We start from the raw sequence: 19,532 nt of genomic DNA on the forward strand, positions 1-19,532 counted from the left end.
TTTTTATTCTTGGTGTAAATTTTTTTTGAGTTCTTTACAGAATCTAGAGTTTAGAGGTCTATCTGATGTGTGTGTGGCAAAGATTTTCTCCCACTCTGTAGACTCTCTTAACAAGGTTTATCATTTCCTTTAATGAGAGAAAGTTGTTAGTGTGAATTTATCCCAATTATTGATTCCTGCTTTTATTTTTTGTGCTTTGGAAGTCATGTTAAGGAAGTCTGGTCCTAATCTGACATGATGAAGATTTGGCCCTACTTTTTCTTCTATGAGGTGTAGGGTCTCTAGTCTAATTCTGAGGTCCTTGATCCATTTTGAGTTGAGTTTTGTGCAGGGTGAGGGATAGGGATTTAGTCTGATTTTGCTGCACATGAATTTCCAGTTTTCCAAGTACCATTTATTGAAGAGGCTATGTTGTCTCCATTGTATGTTTTTGGCACCTTTGTCTAGTATGAGAAAACTGTATTTATTTGGGTTTGTTTGCATGTCCTCTATTCTGTTCCATTGGTCTACCTGTCTAGTTTGGTGCCAATACCATGCCATTTTTGTTACTGTTGCTCTGTAGTATAGTTGAAGGTCTGATATTGTGATGCCACCTGCTTTTTTCTTTCTGCTATGGATTGTTTTTAGCTATTCTGGGTCTTTTAATTTCCATGTAGTCCAAGTTACTGTTTTTTTTTTTTTTTTTTTTTTATCCACCCCTCTCTTTGTATCTTATTTGAGGATTTGTTTCTAAAGTCAATAATATTTTCTTTATTTTTCTTCAGGAAGTTTTTGTTTTGTATTTTAGCTTTAGGTTTTACACTGTGGTCTTTGAAATGATGAGTTGAAGTTTGTTGAATGAGTGAGGTAAGGATTGAGGTTTTGTTTTTCTGTCTTTTTTTGGTGCATATTGCTGATTGAACTCAGGGTAGATTAACCACTTCCCCAGTCCTTCCCAGCCCTTTTGGGACATGCTGACCTTGACCCTATGATCCTCTTGTCTCCGTTTCCCCAGTAGCTGGTTCTGTAGATGTGTGCCACTGCTCCTGGCTTGCTATTTATCGTATATTTGTTTTCTATTTATCGTATATTTTTTGTTTTCTATTTATCGTATATTTTTTGTTTTCCTTTCATTGATTTGAATAAGTATTTTTAAGTATTTCATTTTATTACCAATAGTATATTTGCTGTATTTTTTAGAAAAAGTAAAAAGTTTTATTGTTTTGTTAGCAAAATAGAAAGGTAGAAGATTCCTGTCCCAGAGGCTGTGATACTCTGTTTTCCTTTTTAAATTTATTTTTATTGTAAACAAATGGGATACATGTTGTTTGTTTGTACATGGAGTAATGGCATACGATTTTTGTAATCATACATTTACATAGGGTATTGCTGTTTGATTCATTATGTTAATTTTCCTTCCCCTGCTCCTCCCACCCCTCTTTTCCCTCTATACAGTCCCTCCTTTCTCCATTCTTGTCCCCCTTCCACCCCTGTTTTTTTTAATATTTTCTTTTCTTTTTTTTTTTTTTTGTGGTGCTGTGTTTCTAACCAGTCATAGAGTGCCTGATTAAAATGGAAGTACATCCCCAGCCCTGTTTTATTTTTTCTATGACTACTAGAGAGTTTATAGTAGGCACAATCTTCTTTAAAGTACAATTAATCTGCTTGATGTATTAAATAAGAACTCTGTGGTAGCAGATCTCTAATTTTCCACCTTCTGTCCATTTTGGTATTTTTCTGCATTTTATTTTTAGGAATGTTGTAAAACCCATACATTATAGTCAGCTTTTCTACTGCTCTGATCAAAAGAGCTGACAGAAACAATTTTAAGGAGGAAAAGTTTATATTCAGGCTTAAGGTTTCAGAGGTCTCAGTCCACAGATGGTCAACTCCCTTGCCCTTGGCTTGAGTGAGGCAGAATATCATGCAGAAGTGTGTGACAGAGAAAAGCAACTGGGGATGTGGCATCAGAAATCATGGGGAGCTCCTCTCTACCACAGACAAATATACAAAGCCCACAGGTATGCCCTCAGTAACCGACCTTCTCCAGCCACCTGCCTATAGTTACCATCCAGTAAATTCCTATCAGGGGATTAATGTTCTGACTAGGTTAATGATCTCATTATCCAATCATTTCACTTCTAAACCTTCTTGCATCATCTCACAGGTGATTTTGTGGGGGACACCTAATATCTAAATCATTAACAACCACAGTTCATTGTTATTTTTATCTGCTTTAAATAGACATTTATCCCTTAAAGAGGAAAAGATGTATTTATCTAAATTCAAGACTTGTTTTTATAAAAATTTGTTAGAGTGGGTTTGGAGAGGAATCTTTGTCATAGGGCTAGTTTAGCCCAGTTTACAAGGTCTTAGCTGAATGCTTTGAGTTAAAACCTCTTTGGTCAGATAAAAAATGTCTGTGTCCACTCTGGTACTTAAGTTTATAGTGTCCAAGTACTTGCGTGTTAACAAAGATTGATTCTTTGTCCATTGAATCTCACACATTGCTTGTCCATCTATTTTAACTACTAACGATGAAAGGGTGTCCTACAAATTACAGCTGTCACTGACTTCCAAAACCAGTTAGAGTTTCCGACTGGGTTTCTGCTCTGCTCAGATTCCCAGATTTCCCCATTCTGATCAGAATCTGGAAAACACTTCAAAAGCACAAGGCTTAACTGTCATAGGGCTCAGGTAATTTGTTTTCTCTGGGGAAACACAGTTCCATTTCATTGACCAACATTTACGAATGGTTATACAATGCATTTTGCGAATTTTTTAGGTGTTTAAGGTGGGGGGGTCTCCCTCAAACAAGTTAGTCCATCATGGCCAGACTCCTTTAATTTTCTGTAAATACAGGATTCCATGTGATAAGAGCCATTCCAATCTATTTTATAAATGAATAGATCACATTTTTAGGCAGCCTTCCAGCAGCAGTTGTCCTTGTATAGCCAACATTCATTTTCTAATCATTCATTACTAGATATTAAGTAAAGTAAGAAATGGTAGCTTTCTTAATAGTATTGTAAGTAGTGCCCTGGACCTACTATTTTACTGGTTGCTTTTTAATGCCTACAGTCAATTACCAGAAACCTCTCACTGGCCCCTGTTCCTATAGTAGTTGTAGCTTTAATATATAATCTCAGCATTCAAGTTTGGATTATTGTGTTCTTGTTCTACAATACTCCAGCACATATAGTAAAAGATTTTGTATTAGTTCTAACCACTATGGAAATAATTTAAGAACATGAGGCTCTTAAAAATTTGCTTTAATATTGGAGCAGAAAAAGTGATTGAAAATGGCTAATTTTTATATTAAGGAGACCTTAAATTACATTAATTACTTAAAGAGTGTTGCCAGAATTATCTCCCAGTTGGTTTGTTATTTAGGTCTATAGGCTTCAATTATTTTTTCTTAGCAGAATTAACCCAGTCTCCACTCATCATCCAAGAATGACCCTTCAGGTAAGATTTTAAAAATTACACTGGAACTCTCATTGCAAGTTGCAATATACACCTATGAGAGACTTCATAGACATAAATAGGTTTTTCATCTGCCTAATAAATAAAACTGTCTTATTTACCAGATATTTTATTTCACTATAACAAGTCTTTGTGCCAGATTTGGCATTTAAATATTGACAAATGAGTACAAATAACGTCCCCTAGTTTTATCATTTCTAGGCAAACAATACCATTATCAAAATATTGTGCTTTTATTTAAAACTTTTTAAATGTCTTCGTAAAAGTCATTTATAGGCAAATATTCATATTCAATGTATGCATGGGGTAAGATTGATCTTTGAGTAGCTAGAAGATCTTATGATTCACAATGTTGGCTATTAAATGGATTTCAAATAGCTGTCAAAGTATCATTTCGTAAAGGGAAGGAGCTTACGTAGTTTGAAATTGTAAAACATTTTTCCCTTTGAAATTATATATATATATATATATATATATATATATATATATATATATATATATATATATATATTACTTTTCTTTTATTTTTGAGAGGGGGCTTCGCTAAGTTGCTTAGGGCCTTGCTAAGTTGCTAAGGCTGGCTTTGAACTCTGCTTTCTACTGCTTCAACCTCCCAGGCCTCTGAGATTACACGCATGGCCACAGTACCCAACTGGATGTGGAATTTTAATAAACATTGTCTTGGTAAATTTGCATATTCAGTTTTTGTACCTGAAAGATTACTGATTTGTACACTATTTAAATATTGTGTTATAGTTGTTGGTATTTAGATTTTCACCTACATAACAAAAATGATATGGTTGATATTTATCCTTTTTAAAAAATATTTAAACTTTTTGAAATGTTAGAAGAGAATCTTAGGCAAAGGAAATCATGGGAAGAATAGTGTAGACCTATCATGGATAAGGTTTCTTTGTTTCAGGTATTGAACTCAGGGGCACTCTACCACTATGGCACATCCCCAGCCTATAATTCCTTTATTTTGAGACAGCAGATTCTAACTAAGTTGCTTAGGGCTTTGTTAAGATGACTAAGCCGACTTAACTTGCCATCCTTTTCCCTCCCAAGCTCCTGGGATTGCAGGCCACCGTACCCCACAGAGCTTTATTTTTTATATCTTTGCAGTACTGGGGATTGAGGACAGGGATGCTCTCCTACAAAAGAAACACTTTCTAGATTTTATTTTGAGATGGAGTCTCATGAGATGTCTGTGTTGGCTTTGAACTTGTGATCCTTTTGCCTCAGCTTTTGGAATTGCTGGTATCACAGGCATGTGCCACTGACTCAGATTTTTCTTATAATTTATGTATAATTCTCTACAATAGAAATTTCTTGAACATTATGTAAAGCATAGGCTTGAGTTACATTTGAATTAATGATTGAAGCTAACCAAATGCGAAGATAATTTTCAAGGATTTTGCTTTTCCTTCTAATTGTTGTTGACTTTTAGTAGTCTTCTTTGAATATATCTGAATGGATGCTTACTTTCATGAAGATTTGCTAATTTTTTCCCCAGTGCTGAGCATTGAATCTGGGGCCTGGTTTATGCTTAGCAAATACTGAGCTATATCCCCACACCATCAGTTTTGTTTATTTTAAAAATTATTTTTTAAAGCTTACAGTGTTAGTGATGTAGCCCAGTTGTAGAGAGCATGCTTAGCATGTGGAAAGCTTTAGATTTGATTCCTAGCACACATGCATGCTCTCTATCTCACACACACACAAACAAGCCTTACAAATTTAGTATGTCGGAGTTGCAACAAAAAATTATTTCAGTTTTTTTGAGATGAATGGGTGATGGTACATGGTAGTAATTAAAATATCTTTCTTAAAAATGTTACAATATCTTAATGAATATTCTGTTTTTCTGTTGGGAAGTTTCTTTTGAGAAGGCTTTGGATTTAATTATTTTTAATGAATTGTTCATTTATTTTCTGAAATTCTTGTTTCACTTTATTATGTATTTTAAAGTTATATTTCTGTGGCATGTAAGTAATTTATCATTTTTTGCAACTCTTGCCACCATTCATATTCAGAACTTTTTCATCCAAAACTCTGTATTCATTAAACTCTAATTTCCCATTCTTCACCCCCTACTAGTCCCTGGCAGACACCATTCACATGTTGTATGAACTTCGCTACTATTAGTACTTGAATAGAAGTGGCAATAGTAGAGTATTTGTTTTGAAAGACTGGTTTATTTCATTTAGCTTAAAATCCTCAAGCTTCATCTATATTGTGACATGAATAGAATTACCTTCCTTTTACAGACTGAGTAGCAACCATTATATATTTGTACCACATTTTGTTGATTTATTCATCCATTGATTGATAGTTTAAACCATTTAGCCATTGGGAATAATGCTGATGTGAGCATCAGTATACATATATATCTATTCATGTTCCTGATTTTATGACTTTTGGGTCTATAGCCTGAAGTGAAATTGCTGAATCATATGGTTATTCTGTATTCAAATTGTTTTAAAGTTGGTCATTTATTTCTAACATCTCTGAAAAATAAGTTTTTAGTGTTCTATGCTTGAGTATACAGTGAAGGAAAACACAGAGACAGAACTATCACTTAATGCCACATTTTAATATTAAAGTATCTAATTCAGATGAAGATTTCAAACAACTAACATAAGACAACTGTACTCATTCATCAGTGGTTTCTCATTACCAGTGTGGCATTCCAAAATATCTTCTTATTCGAAATATTTGGATTAAATTTGATCTTTGATACTAGTGGGCAATTTGATAACTATGAAATTGGAAGAACATTATTTATTAAAGATGAACATGTAGAAAGTCAAATGAAAGTAAATCACAAAAGCAGCTAAGATTAGGGTCCCCTGTCAAGCCCACACTATTGTGCCTTGCTGTCAGAGAGTCTCATCTTCTCGACCATTGTATTACTATGGTTTAAGAAGCACTTCTGTTATAAAAGGCAATTCAAATGCTTCTTAATATAATGCCATACTAATGCTTGCCTCTGTGCCTTTACTCTGGAGTTTCCCATCAACATGAAAGGTCTTTTTCCCCCTGCCACTAACCCAAATTCAAGACAGTGTAGTACAGATCAATTCCTACATCTTCAATGAAGTCTCCTCAATGAGCATAGGCTACCTTGATGCCTCTCAGATTCCAGTACCATACATATGGTTACCATTTCATACGTAGCTTTATCTCTTCAAATATACTCTACACTGCTTGGAAATAGTATTCATATTTTTATACTTCTTTTGTATTCCCACTTGAAATAGTAATTGTAATTGGGCTAATACTTTATTTTAAAATATATTTATGGGCACTTTAGTTTTTAAAGTTATAACCAGTTACACTATTCACTAATAATTAAAATGCCACCTTTCCAAATGATTAAAACAAAGCAAAAGAAAACATAATTGCATTCTAATAGGCTATCTCAAATGGAAGAAAAGTACAGAAATTGAACACATACTTTTTCATAAAAAGTATGAAAGAGGACTGAAAAATTTTGCTCTGGATTACCTACTATCTGTCTACCATAATTAAATGAGCAAATATCAGAAATCTCATCAATGTGTAAATCATGACATCAGATGCTCTTAAAATTATGTATATTAACTTCCCTTATCCATAGCCACAAACTAAGACCTAGTTATTTGTCTAGATCATGAAATGTTATTGGTCTGAAGGGAATACAGCCAAAGAATTAGAGGGAGCTCTGTAAATTCATCTACCAATCTTGCTAAAGTTAAGAGAATGAATGTCTTAATGTCAGAGTATTCTAATATGAAAACACTTTTGTTGTGCCACACCTTAAAGGTCAAGAGATAAAAATTAATTATATAAATTATGTGTCAGAGTATGGAATTATTTTATTCTACTTGAGAGAATCAGGAGAGGAACAAACTCTCTTTTACACATCATCACAAAAGCCCAAATTGAATGAAACACTAATAAGAAGAATGACTTCCTTTTAAAATGCCTCCTCTATAAATGTTACAAAGAATCTTAGACACAAAAGTTCTGAAAATTTCAAGGGTAGAAGAACAAAACCATAAATATTCTGATATTAAACTTGTGTTCTTACATATACCTGTGTGTTTCAAGTGCATGATGCTATTGTATGGAAAGGCCATCCAAGAATAGTAGGCCACCTGACCTGGAAAACTGAAGGAATTGTAAATTGCCTAGTGCTGCTGCAATTGAGGAAACCTTTGTGGCATGACAGGAAAGGTACAATTAAGAGTTTGTCTATACAGCAGATTTAGGAATCCAGAGCCTAGACCTTTGGAAGTTGTTGTATGTGAAGAGGAGTTCTGAACAGATGTGGGTGAAAGAGAAAGTTTATCTTGGATGAACAATTCTTGCTCACTCAGGTCTGCTAATTAACATCAAAAGGATCAAACCCCAAGTTATCCTCTGGTTGTTTATTAGAACCAAAGTCAAATGCTGCTTGCCAGTCTGTAGAGGATGATACTGGGATTTTTTTCTGATGATAAGAGGCTCTGTGACTCTGGTGCCATAGGCCAATCACTAGATGTCCATGGGGAACTGGGAAAAGGAGGAAGCCTACTTGGGATAGGGTTGGAATGGCAAAAGTTGTCAAGAGAGAATAATGACTGTGACTCTGTTACTGCCTCTTCAAATGGGGACCTTGTACTGTGATTGCATGAACTTGTGGGGATGCCTGGATTGGGTTTTGTTAAACCAGGTGGTGTTGAAGGTGTATCACTGTTAGATTCTGCTGTGAATTACCACAATTTCCTATACTGAGAGAATCTGAAGGTGTATCAATGGGGCTTTGCAGTGATGTCACTTGGTTCTGATTTTTATCAACTGAATCCATAAATAATTGAAGAAAATTGGAATTAACTTATACAATTCTTGAAATAATTTCTGTTTATATTATTGTTCACCCATGAGCATTTCCTCTTTTGTGAACTTTCCTGCCTCACCTCCCAATTCATGTGGATATATGCAGTCAGGTTTTGGACAATGTATCTTTTGTAAGAAGTAACTGCAGTAGTTTTTGTACCTAGAGATGTCTTAAGAGTTCTGCCATCTACCACCACATTTTTGACACACTGTAAATCTCTTAGAGTATTTTCTGACCAGATACAGGTCAGATATAAGCATTGGCACTAGGACCTTGTGAGCCTGTATATGATGTGCTATTATCGATGACAAACTTTATGTGCTTTACCAAAATTCTCCAAATTATTATGGTTGTTTTAATACCTCTGGGTCAGCTAGGCACTGGAACAGACTTACAAAAAAGTTGAGGTTTGTTTGCAGAGCACATTAAAAAAAAAAAAAAAAAAAAAAAAAAAAACACCCACAGTGGAAGGTAGTTTTTCTGTTTTCTCTTATTTTGTTCTCATTTTTTATCCTTTGCAGTTCTTCCTGTGAGAGTGGTTTACAAATTTCTGGATCTTCTGGATGTGGCTTTCTGTGAGCAGGACAAAGACTATTTTCATGAGTGCAATTTCTGGGCCAACAAAATCGACAAATTTGGTAGCCACAGGTAGGTGCAAGGGAAAAAGTTCATCGCATACATCTCAAGGGCTCCATGCAAAGACTGCATTCCACAGGGTCTTCCTTAGCATCAGGATTTTGAGGTTCTTCATGTTTATTAAACAGTGACAAAAGTTTATACTAATTTAAGGGACTGAGAGCTAAACTTCAGAAGTTTGAAGACCCACCTGCCTTCCCTCAGGTTTTCCTTAGTCAACTCCACTTGCTGTCATGTCCTCAGAAGAGACCACTGAACTAGTGTCTGGGAAAACTGGATTGCTTCAGCAGATGCAACATCTTTGGCTGAGAAAGTTTCTGCTGTTGGTCAATTCCACAGCCAGCCTGATCACCATCATTCATTAGGGTAAGACTTCCCCTGTTTTTAATTCTATGAGAAATCTTGTTATTTCCATAGTGTCTGTATTCTAGATTTTCACCACAATGTTCAACGGTTCTGTTTTCTTTATATCCTGAGCAATATTTCAAAAAATTATTTAAAAATTTTTTTTTATTGTAAACAAATGGGATACATGTTGTTTCTCTGTACATGGCATAAAGGCATACCATTTGTGTAATCATAAATTTACATAGGGTAATGTTTTCTGATTCATTCTATTTTCCCTTCCCCCAACCCTCCCACCACTCTTTTCCCTCTTTACAGTCCTTCCTTCCTCCATTCTTGCACCCCTCCCAAACCCTAACTCTAACCCTAACACGAACCCCTCCCTCCCCCCATTATGTGTCCTCATCCACTTATTAGCAATATCATTTGACCTTTGGTTTTTTTGAGATTGGCTTATCTCACTTAGCATGATATTCTCCAATTTCATCCATTTGCCTGCAAATGCCATAATTTTATCATTCTTTATGGCTGAGTAATATTCCATTGTATATATACACCACAGTTTCTTTATCCATTCATCAATTGAAGGACATCAAGGTTGGTTCCAAAATCTGGCTATTGTGAATTGAGCAGCTATGAACATTGATGTGGCTGTATCTCTGTAGTATGCTGATTTTAAGTCCTTTGGGTATAGGCCAAGGAGTGGGATAGCTGGGTCAATTGGTGGTTCCATTCCAAGTTTTCTAAGGAATCTCCACACTGCTTTCCAGAGTGGCTGCACTAATTTGCATCCCCACCAGCAATGTATGAGTGTACCGTTCTCCCCACATCCTCTCCAACACCTGTTGTCGCTTGTATTCTTGATAATCGCCATTCTAATTGGGGTGAGATGGAATCTTAGGGTGATTTTGATTTGCATTTCTCTTACTACTAGAGAGGTTGAACATTTTTCCATATGGTTGTTGATTGCTTGTAGATCTTCTGTGAAGTGTCTATTCATTTCCTTAGCCCATTTGTCGATTGGATTATCTGTATTCTTGGTGTAGAGTTTTTTGAGTTCTTTATAGATTCTGGAGATTAGTGCTGTATCTGAAGTATGACTGGCAAAGATTTTCTCCCACTCTGTAGGCTCTTTCTTCCCATTGCTGATAGTTTCCTTTGCTGAGACAAAGCTTTTTAGTTTGAATCTATCCCAGTTATTGATTCTTGCTTTTATTTCTTGTGCTATGGCAGTCCTGTTGAGGAAGTCTGGTCCTAAGCCGACATGTTGAAGATCTGGACCTACTTTTTCTTCTATAATCTGCAGGATCTTTGGTCTGATTCCAAGCTCCTTAATCCATTTTGAGTTTAGTTTTGTGCATGGTGCAGTTTCATTCTGTTGCATATGTATTTCCAATTCTCCCAGCAACATTTGTTGAAGAGGCTATCTTTTCTCCATTGAATATTTTTGGCCCCTTTGTCTAGTATGAGAAAATTGCATTTATTTGTGTTTGTGTCCGTGTCCTCTATTCTGTACCATTGATCTACCTGTCTATTTTGGTACAAATACCATGCCGTTTTTGTTGCTATTGCTTTGTAGTAGAGTTGAAGATCTGGTATTGCGATACCCCCTGTTTCACTCTTCCTGCTAAGGATTGCTTTAGCTATTCTGGGTTTCTTATTCTTCCAGATGAATTTCATAATTGCTTGCTCTATTTCTGTAAGGTACGTCATTGAGATTTTAATTGGAATTGCAGTGAATCTGTATAGCACTTTAGGTAGTATGGCCATTTTGACAGTATTAATTCTTCCTATCCAAGAACATGGGAGATCTTTCCATCTCCTAAGGTTTTCTTTAATTTCTTTCTTTAGTGTACTGTAGTTCTCATTGTAGAGGTCTTTCACCTCTTTTATGAGATTGATTCCCAAGTATTTTATTTTTTTCGAGGCTATTGTGAATGTGGTAGTTTTCCTGATTATTCTTTCCAAAGATTCATCACTTATGTATAAAAATGCATTAGATTTATGTGCATTGATCTTATATCCTGCTACTTTACTGAATTCACCTATGAGTTCTAAAAGTTTTCTGGTGGAATTTCCTGGTTCCTCTAAGTATATAATCAAATCATCAGCAAATAGGGATACTTTGAGTTCTTCTTTTCCTATTCGTATCCCTTTAATTTCTTTGGTCTGTCTAATTGCTCTGGCTAGAGTTTCAAGGATGATATTGAATAGAAGTGTTGAAAGAGGGCATCCCTGCCTTGTTCCAGTTTTTAGGGGGAATGCTTTCAGTTTTTCACCATTTAGAATGATATTAGCCATGGGCTTAGCATAAATGGCCTTTACAATGTTAAGGAATGTTCTCACTCTCCCTAGTGTTTTGAGCATGAAGGGGTGATTCTATCAGATCATAATGGATTGAAGTTAAAAAATTTTAAATAGTAGCAATGCTAATGGAGGTGAAGTACTGTTCCATTGTGTTTGATTTGCATGACTCTAGTGAGTAGTGATGTTGATCATCTTTTGTGGTACATATTTGCCTTTTGTATGTCTTTGTTACAATGTCTGCTCAAGTGTATGCTAGTTTTTCCAGGCTACCATAACAAAATACTGCAGACTGGGTGGCTTAAGCAGTCACTTTATTTTCTCATAGTTCTGGAGTTTGAAAAGTCTAAAATGAACATTCAGACAGTATTCAGTTTTTGGTGAGGGCTCTCTTCTTGGAGAGTGAGCCTCTGGTGTCTCTGTAAAACTCAATAATCCTGTTGAATCATGACAACTGAAGATCCTATTTAATCTTCATAGCAACTGTAAAGATCTCACTTCCAAGTACATTGTCACATTAGAGAATAGGGCTTGAAGATTGGAAATTTGAGGGGACACAAAGTTCATAAAAAAGTACTCTATCCACATTTGAGTTCTATTTGTTGTTTTGCAGAGGTATAAATTTTTTTTTTTTGGATACCAATCATTTATCAGGTATATGCTTTATGTACATTTTCTCCTGTGGATTGCCTTCGTATTCTTTGATAGTGCTCTTTGAGACACAAAGCTTTTCACTTTGATGTAGAATAGTGGTTTTTTTTTTTTGTCCTTTAGTCGCTTAACATCCATGCCAACCAGCAAACCAGTGTTGCAGTATCATAGTACTTACGTTCAAGTAACCCCTAACCCATAACCTAACATTACATCACGAAGGCTATCATTTACCTCTCTTCTTCTCATCACATACATATCGTGTCAGCTCATATCATGACAGGAAAGATAAGTACAGTGCAAGAATATATTTTAAGAGATGTAATCACATTCACATACCTCTTGTAACAGAATTTTACTTTTATTACAATATTTTGTGTCTTTGGTTTTCATATTCAAGAAATAATTGCTAACTGCATTGTCATGAAGCATTCCCCTGTTTCCTTATGAGAATTTTAGGATTTTAGCTCTTATGCTTTTATCCATTTTGATCTAAGTTTTATATTTAGTATAAGGGAAGGGTCCAATTGTATTTAGGCACATACAGTTTTCCCAGACTATCAAAAAGATTGTCCTTCCCCTACTGAATATACTTAGTATCTTTGTTAAAAATAGTATGATCATAGAGTAGTCACTTTTATCCATGAATAGGATGTTCTAAGACCCGTGGATGCCTGGAACTGTGGATAGTACTAAATACTGTACATACACCGTTTTTACCTATTTTGTGCAAAATTTCTATGATAATTTATAAAATAGCCACAGTAAGAGATTACTGATAATAATAAAAAGTAACAATGACATGATATAATAGAACAGTTAATAACAATATACTGTATAAATGTTATGTGAATGTGGTTTTCTCTTTCTCAAAATGTCCTCTTAATTCCTTCCTGTCATAATACAGTACTTGTGATGAGAAGAAGTGAGGTTGAGTGACAGTCTTTGTTTTAGGCTATGATGTGATACTGGAATAGTTGATTGGATGGTTGATATGGCTACTAAGTAACTAGGGGACAGGAATTTTAAATTATGGACAAAGGGATTCATGTCCTTACACAGATGATATTTTATTATAATACTCACATGAGCATGCAGTTTAAACCTCGTGAATTATGGCTGTAATTTTAATACTGATATTTAATATTTTTGTGCCATGTTTGACCTCAGGTAACTGAACCACAGAAAGTGAAACTTGGCAAGGAGGACTACTGTATGAGTGATTATTTATCAACTTTATATTTCATTCCATTAATTTATATGTCTCCACTGCCTTCTGTGGCTTTTTTTCTTTGGTTTGGTTTTACTTTTTTGTGCTGCTGGGGAGGGAACCTAGAGTCCTTCCTCATGCTAGTCAGCTGGTCTACCAATGAACTTTAACATTGCTCCAATGACTATAACTTTGTATATTTGGAATCAAGAAGCCTGAGTTCTCTAAAATTCCTCTTGATCTTCAAGGTTGTTCTGACCATAAGATCCTTTGAAATTCTGTGTGAAATTTAGGAGGAAATTGTCCATTTCTGCAAAAAAGAAAAGTCATTGAAATTTTGATAGTTATTATATTGAATCTGTAGATCAGTTTTGGTAGTATCAACATCTTCCAATAATATCTCTCGATTTATATATTTGTATATTCACTTTTGGGTAGCATTTCATAGTAAGAAATGTATTAGTCTTTTGCTGCTTCAGTTAATTTCATACTTAAATGTTTGTTCTTTTTTGATGCCATTGTTCTTGAAATTGTTTTCTTAATTTCCATTGTGTGTGTATGTGTGTGGGGTGCTATATCCCCAGCTCTCCCTTTTATATTTTGGATCATGAACAGAATTGCTAGATTTTATGGATTTTATATAACTTGTTTATCCATACTGATGTTTATCATTAATTTGGTTGTCTTAGGTAAAAGACTAAACATTTTTCCCTCTTCCTTTTTAATTTTTAATTTTTATTTATTTATTTTTTGCCATGCTAGGAGTCAGGCCCAGAGTTTTCAGCATGCTATACTGCAACTATATCCCTAGTGTCTCCCTTTAGTTTGTTGTTGTTTTTGAAAGCTGATGTTACTTTGTGTCTCCTCTGTTTGGTCCAGATATGGAGGTGGCAGGTGTTGTGATCCTTGATAATTGCAAATATACTTCAAAGTGATAAGTTTGATTTTTAAGAAAGGGAACAAAAGAGTAAGAATATAAAAATGCTTTTTGTTTTTAATATAAGAAATAATTTTTAGTATATTAAGATTTGTGCAGTTACCATCACTAATTTTAGAGCACTATAAATACCCTGTCCTTGTTACTCAAGTGTACCACCTCTCTATCTTCTAATTGAGCTTTAGTTTCTATAGATTTTGTTTGTATGGATTTTTCTGTTTTGAATAGTTCACATAAATGGAATTATATGGTTTGTGACCTTTTATGTGCATTTTTTCACTTAATACAATAGTGTTTTTTTAGATTATTTCCTTTTTATTTTACAGACTTCATTTTGATTTATTGTTCACAAATGGAGTACAACTTTTCATTTCTGTGGTTGTACATAATGTAGATTCATACAATTCTTGTAATCATATATATACATAGCATAGTGACATCTCTCATTCCACTCTTTATACCCCAACACCCTCCCCCCTCTAATTTCCCTCTACATAATCCAAAGTTTCTTCATTCTTCTCTTCCTCCCAACCCCACACCATTATGTATCAGCATCCACTTAAGTGAAAACTTTCGACCTTTGGTTTTTTGGATTGGTTTATTTCACTTAGCTCGATAGTCTCCAGTTCCATCCATTTACCTGCAAATACCATAATTTTATTCTTCTTTACAACTGACCAATATACCATTTTGTATATTTACCAGTTTCTATATTCATTCACCTACTAAAAGGCATCTAGGTTTCTTCCACAATCTAGCTATTGTGAATTGAGCTGCTTTAAACATTGATGTGACTGTGCTACTGTAGTATGCTGATTTGAATTCTTTTGGGTATAAAACGAGGAGTGCACTTATTCTTCCTTTTGACTCATAAAATTATCTGTCAAACGTTGGTATTTTTCTTGTATATACTCTGCCCTTCACTTATTTCCAAGGCTCTTACCTTCTTTTTTCTGGATTCCGCTTGAAACCAATATGCTTCTTCAGGCATACTTGTCCCCATTGTCATTTACATAATTTGATGGGTGAATTAATTTTCCATTCTCTATTCCATGACAAAAACTGAAAAATTTCCTTCTGATCACTCTCGTATCTCCTTTATTATTTCAAATCATTATCTCATCCATATTTGTCACATTTCTGACAAATTTCATTTTTTAAACTAGAGTTCATTCTTAAAAGCCCAGGTTGTCATCCAGCTGGGCTTTCAGGCTGGGAGGCATTTTGAAGTTTTGCCAAGTTTGATTTTAAACATTAACATTTTTGTCAAAATGTCCTAATGCAAATTGTCTATTGCTTTCTTGGTATAGTTAGATTCATTCTTTTAACCAATCTTTATCTACACGACAGACTTAACTAATACCATTTTTTAAAATTTGCAAATATTCTCTTGAGTGAGGCTGTGAAATAGTTGTAGAGTGATTTGTAAAACTTCATTCCAGGTAACTCCACTTACATTTTCTATATTCTTTGCTAAGATCTTCTATAAAATTGCATATGACCCTGGATCTGATCCCTAGCACTGGAGAAAAAACTACTCTAAATTTCTATGTGACCAACTGTTTCATATTCCACATGTGAATGAGATCATATGATAGGTACATTCCTTCTGCCTGGATTATTTCATTTCCCATAATGCTCTAAACAAAATTCCTCAAAGAGTCAAAGTTATCTGCACAGGAAAGAAGATTAACAGAGTGAAAGATAACATATAACATAGCAAAAAAATTGTAAATTATACATTTAATAAGGAATTAATATATTAAAACATCAAACAACCCAATAGCAAAAAAACAAAAGAAGAGGGGGGAAGGGTATCATATATCTAAGTAGACATTTCTTGAAAGAAGACATACATATAAGCGGGGCACAGAGTCACATGCCTGTAATCCCAGTGGCTCAGGAGAGTGAGGCAGAAGGATTGCAAATTCAAAGCCAGCCTCAGCAACTTCTCAAGGCCTTAAGTAACTTAAGAGTCCCTGCCTCTAAATAAAATATAAAAGGTGGGGGATGTGGCCCAAAATTTCAATCCCCAGATCCAGAAGCAAAAGATAAAAAGATGTACAAATAATCAAAAGATGAAATAATGTTCAACATCAGAATCATCATGGAACTGCAAATAAAAACCACAATTTAGAACCACCATCATGAAAACATGTAAATTCCTAAAAAAAATTAAATATAGAAGTATCACATGATCCAGAAGTCCCACTACTGGATATATGTCTAAATCAGTATGTCAAAGAGATAGTCCATGGAGGAAGGAGGGACTATAAAGAGGGAAAAGAGGGGTGGGAGGGGTGAGGGGAAGGAAAAAATAACAGAATGAATCAAACACCATTATCCTATGTAAGTGTATGATTACACAAATGGTACACCTCTACTTCATGTACAGAGAAACAAGCTGTACACCATTTTTCCACAATAAAAAAAAAGAGATAGTCCATGTTCATCACAGCATATTCAAAATAGCCAAGAAGTAGAAACACCTGTCTACCAACCAATGAATGGATAAAGAAAATGTGATATATATAAACAGTGGAATACTATTCAGGAATACAAAGGAGGAAGTTCTGTCATTTGTAACAACATGGATAATTTTACTGAGGATCCTTGAATGTTATCTTCAGGATCACTTTTATCTTGCTGCTTTCAAGGGTATCTCTTTATCTTTGTCTTTCAACAACTGGGTTATAATGTGTTTTGTTGTTCTGTATGTGTTTTTCTACCCACAGTTTGTTGAGATTCTTGGATTTGTAGATTCAAACATCTCATCACTGAGCTGGGGCTATAGCTCAGTGGTATAGCACTTGCCTTATATGAGTAAGGCACGGGGTTCATTCCTCAGCACCACCTAAAATAAATAAATAAATAAATAAATAAATTTATTATGTCCATCTACAACTAAAAATTTTTTTTAAATTTCATCACATTTGAGATATTTTCAGCCTTTTTTCTTCAAATAATAACTGACACTTTTATTTTTTATTCTTCTGGCACTTTGATCGTGTGTATTATCCTACTTAACATTGGATTACAAGTTCCTTAGTCTTCATTCAGTTTTCTTTATTCTCTTTTTATTCTTTAGATATGATAACTGCAAATGTTTTTTTATTCATGTTTGGTGGTTTTGTTTTTCTACTCAAAATTTCTGTTGAACCCTTGCAGTTAGTGACTTCTTCAGTTCAGTAATTGTTTTTTTCATTTTCAGATATTTTGTTTGTTTTTTATAATTGGTATGTTTTGTTTATTTTCTCATTTTATTTGTATGATTTCCTGATTAAATGTTATTCTGTCTATATTTGTTTTAATGTTTTCTTTTTAATATTTTCACTTATGAATAGATAGTTAAGATAGTTGCTTTAACTTTTATGTTCAAAAATTATGATATTTGCATTTCTCCAGGAACAGTTTCTAAGAAATTTCTTCCTTAGAATTACCCATATTTCCTATTTCATTTATATCTTATGATCTTGTGTGTTTGAGTTTTGTTACTGAAAATCAGGCTATTGAAAAAAACAGGAATTTCTCTGTCTTTGCAGACTTGATCTGTGCTATAATAGGCTTTGACTCATTAACTCAGAATCAGCCTGTTTAATGGCATTCTATTTTCTAAGCAAACATCGTGGTACAGTTAGTGTGTGACTTTTTTTCTCAATACACAATGCTTTTAATATTGTAATTTCATTACACCTTTCCTGTTATGATTTAGATATGAGGTGTACCCCCAAATCTCGTATGTGAGACCATTAAAGAAAGTTTAGAGGTGACGTGATTGGGTTATGAGAATCTTAACCTAATTAGTGTATTAATCCAGTGATATGGATTCACTGGGCTGTAACTCTAGGCAGGTAGGCTTCTGAGGGATGTACCTTTGGGTTTATCTTTTGTTTCTATTGAGCACAGAGTGCTCACGCTCTCCCCCCCCCGCCCCCCGGTGCATGTGTTCTGACCTGCTTTCCTACATCGTACTTTTCCACCATGATGTTCTGCCTCATCTCAAGCCCAGAGCAATGGAGTTGGCCATCTATGGACTGAGACCTCTGAAACCATGAGCCAAATAAAATTTGCTCCTGTAAAATTGTTCTAATCAGGTCTTTTGGTCAGAGAAGCAAAAATAAATAAATAAATAAATAACTGAGTAAAACATTACCCAAGTTTCTCTCCAGTATACATTTTCAAGTATAAAGTTTGCTTCAGGTAACTACTAGTCTTTACTCCTCCTGTAGTTTTCAGTAGCAGTGACCTTTGCTTCTCTCATGTGAGACATGAGACAGCAACCTGTGCTTTGGGCAGCTCCTAGACATGTTAAAATGTTGTAAACCAACTATGATCTGCTGCCTCTCATTTGCACGAAAGAACTGGTCTCTGCACTGCTGTCTCCTGTCCAAGACTGTGCAGTGCCTGGGAATGGATGAACAAAAATACAGTTAAAAGACATGACATTTATTATTATATTTAACGTGGTATTTTTTAAATTTGATGTTTATTTGGTTACTACTGACCTTTGAGTATATTTCACAGCTTCTATGAGGTTATTGTAGCCAGTTTATGGATGTTTAAAAAGAATGTTTTCATAGAGGAACAAAGACTTGGCCCTTTCTACTATGTTGTTTTGCTGAAACCACTGAAGATCTTTTCTTTTTAATTCTGTATAATATCCCCTTTTATAAATGTACCAGAGTTTGTATATACACCTTTTAAGGGAAATCTTGATTGCTTCAAAGTTTTGACAGTTATGAATAGCACTGTTATAATTTTTAATCTTTGCCCAGGTTGTTGTGTGAACATAAGTTTTCAATTCATTTTGGTAACTATCCAGGAGCATGATTGCTGGGTTATATGGTGATAGCATACTCGTTTTGTATGTACTTGCCAATCCTCTAGACTATACCATTTTGTAGTTTTACCAGTGATGAAGTAAATTCCTTTTGATCCACATCCTCACCAGGATTTGTTGTTGTCAATGTTTTGTATTCTTGTCATCCTAGTAGGTATGTACTATATGGTCATTTTAAATTGTCCTTCCATAATGGCATGTGATATTGAACATGTCCTGATATGCTTAGTTGCCATCTGTGCAGCTCTGGTGATGCATGTGTCCAGATCATTAGAACATT

General features: G+C 34.7%; 1 pseudogene across 1 annotated transcript in view; it reads right to left on the reverse strand.

The window, feature by feature from the left end:
• Positions 1-18,395, reverse strand: part of LOC306652232 (CCR4-NOT transcription complex subunit 4-like) — a 98,587-nt pseudogene extending 80,192 nt beyond the window's left edge. Inside the window, exons 1-3 of the transcript in view lie at positions 18,366-18,395; positions 8,874-9,108; positions 7,547-8,693 (exon numbers count right to left, since the gene is read on the reverse strand). The product of the transcript in view is annotated as a CCR4-NOT transcription complex subunit 4-like (transcript). The remainder of the gene's footprint in view (positions 1-7,546; positions 8,694-8,873; positions 9,109-18,365) is intronic.
• Between the last annotated feature and the right edge of the window lie 1,137 nt (positions 18,396-19,532).

The sequence above is a fragment of the Sciurus vulgaris genome (genome assembly GCF_902686455.1).
Source record: "Sciurus vulgaris genome assembly, contig: HiC_scaffold_152_arrow_ctg1, whole genome shotgun sequence".
NCBI classification, from domain to species: Eukaryota; Metazoa; Chordata; class Mammalia; order Rodentia; family Sciuridae; genus Sciurus; species Sciurus vulgaris.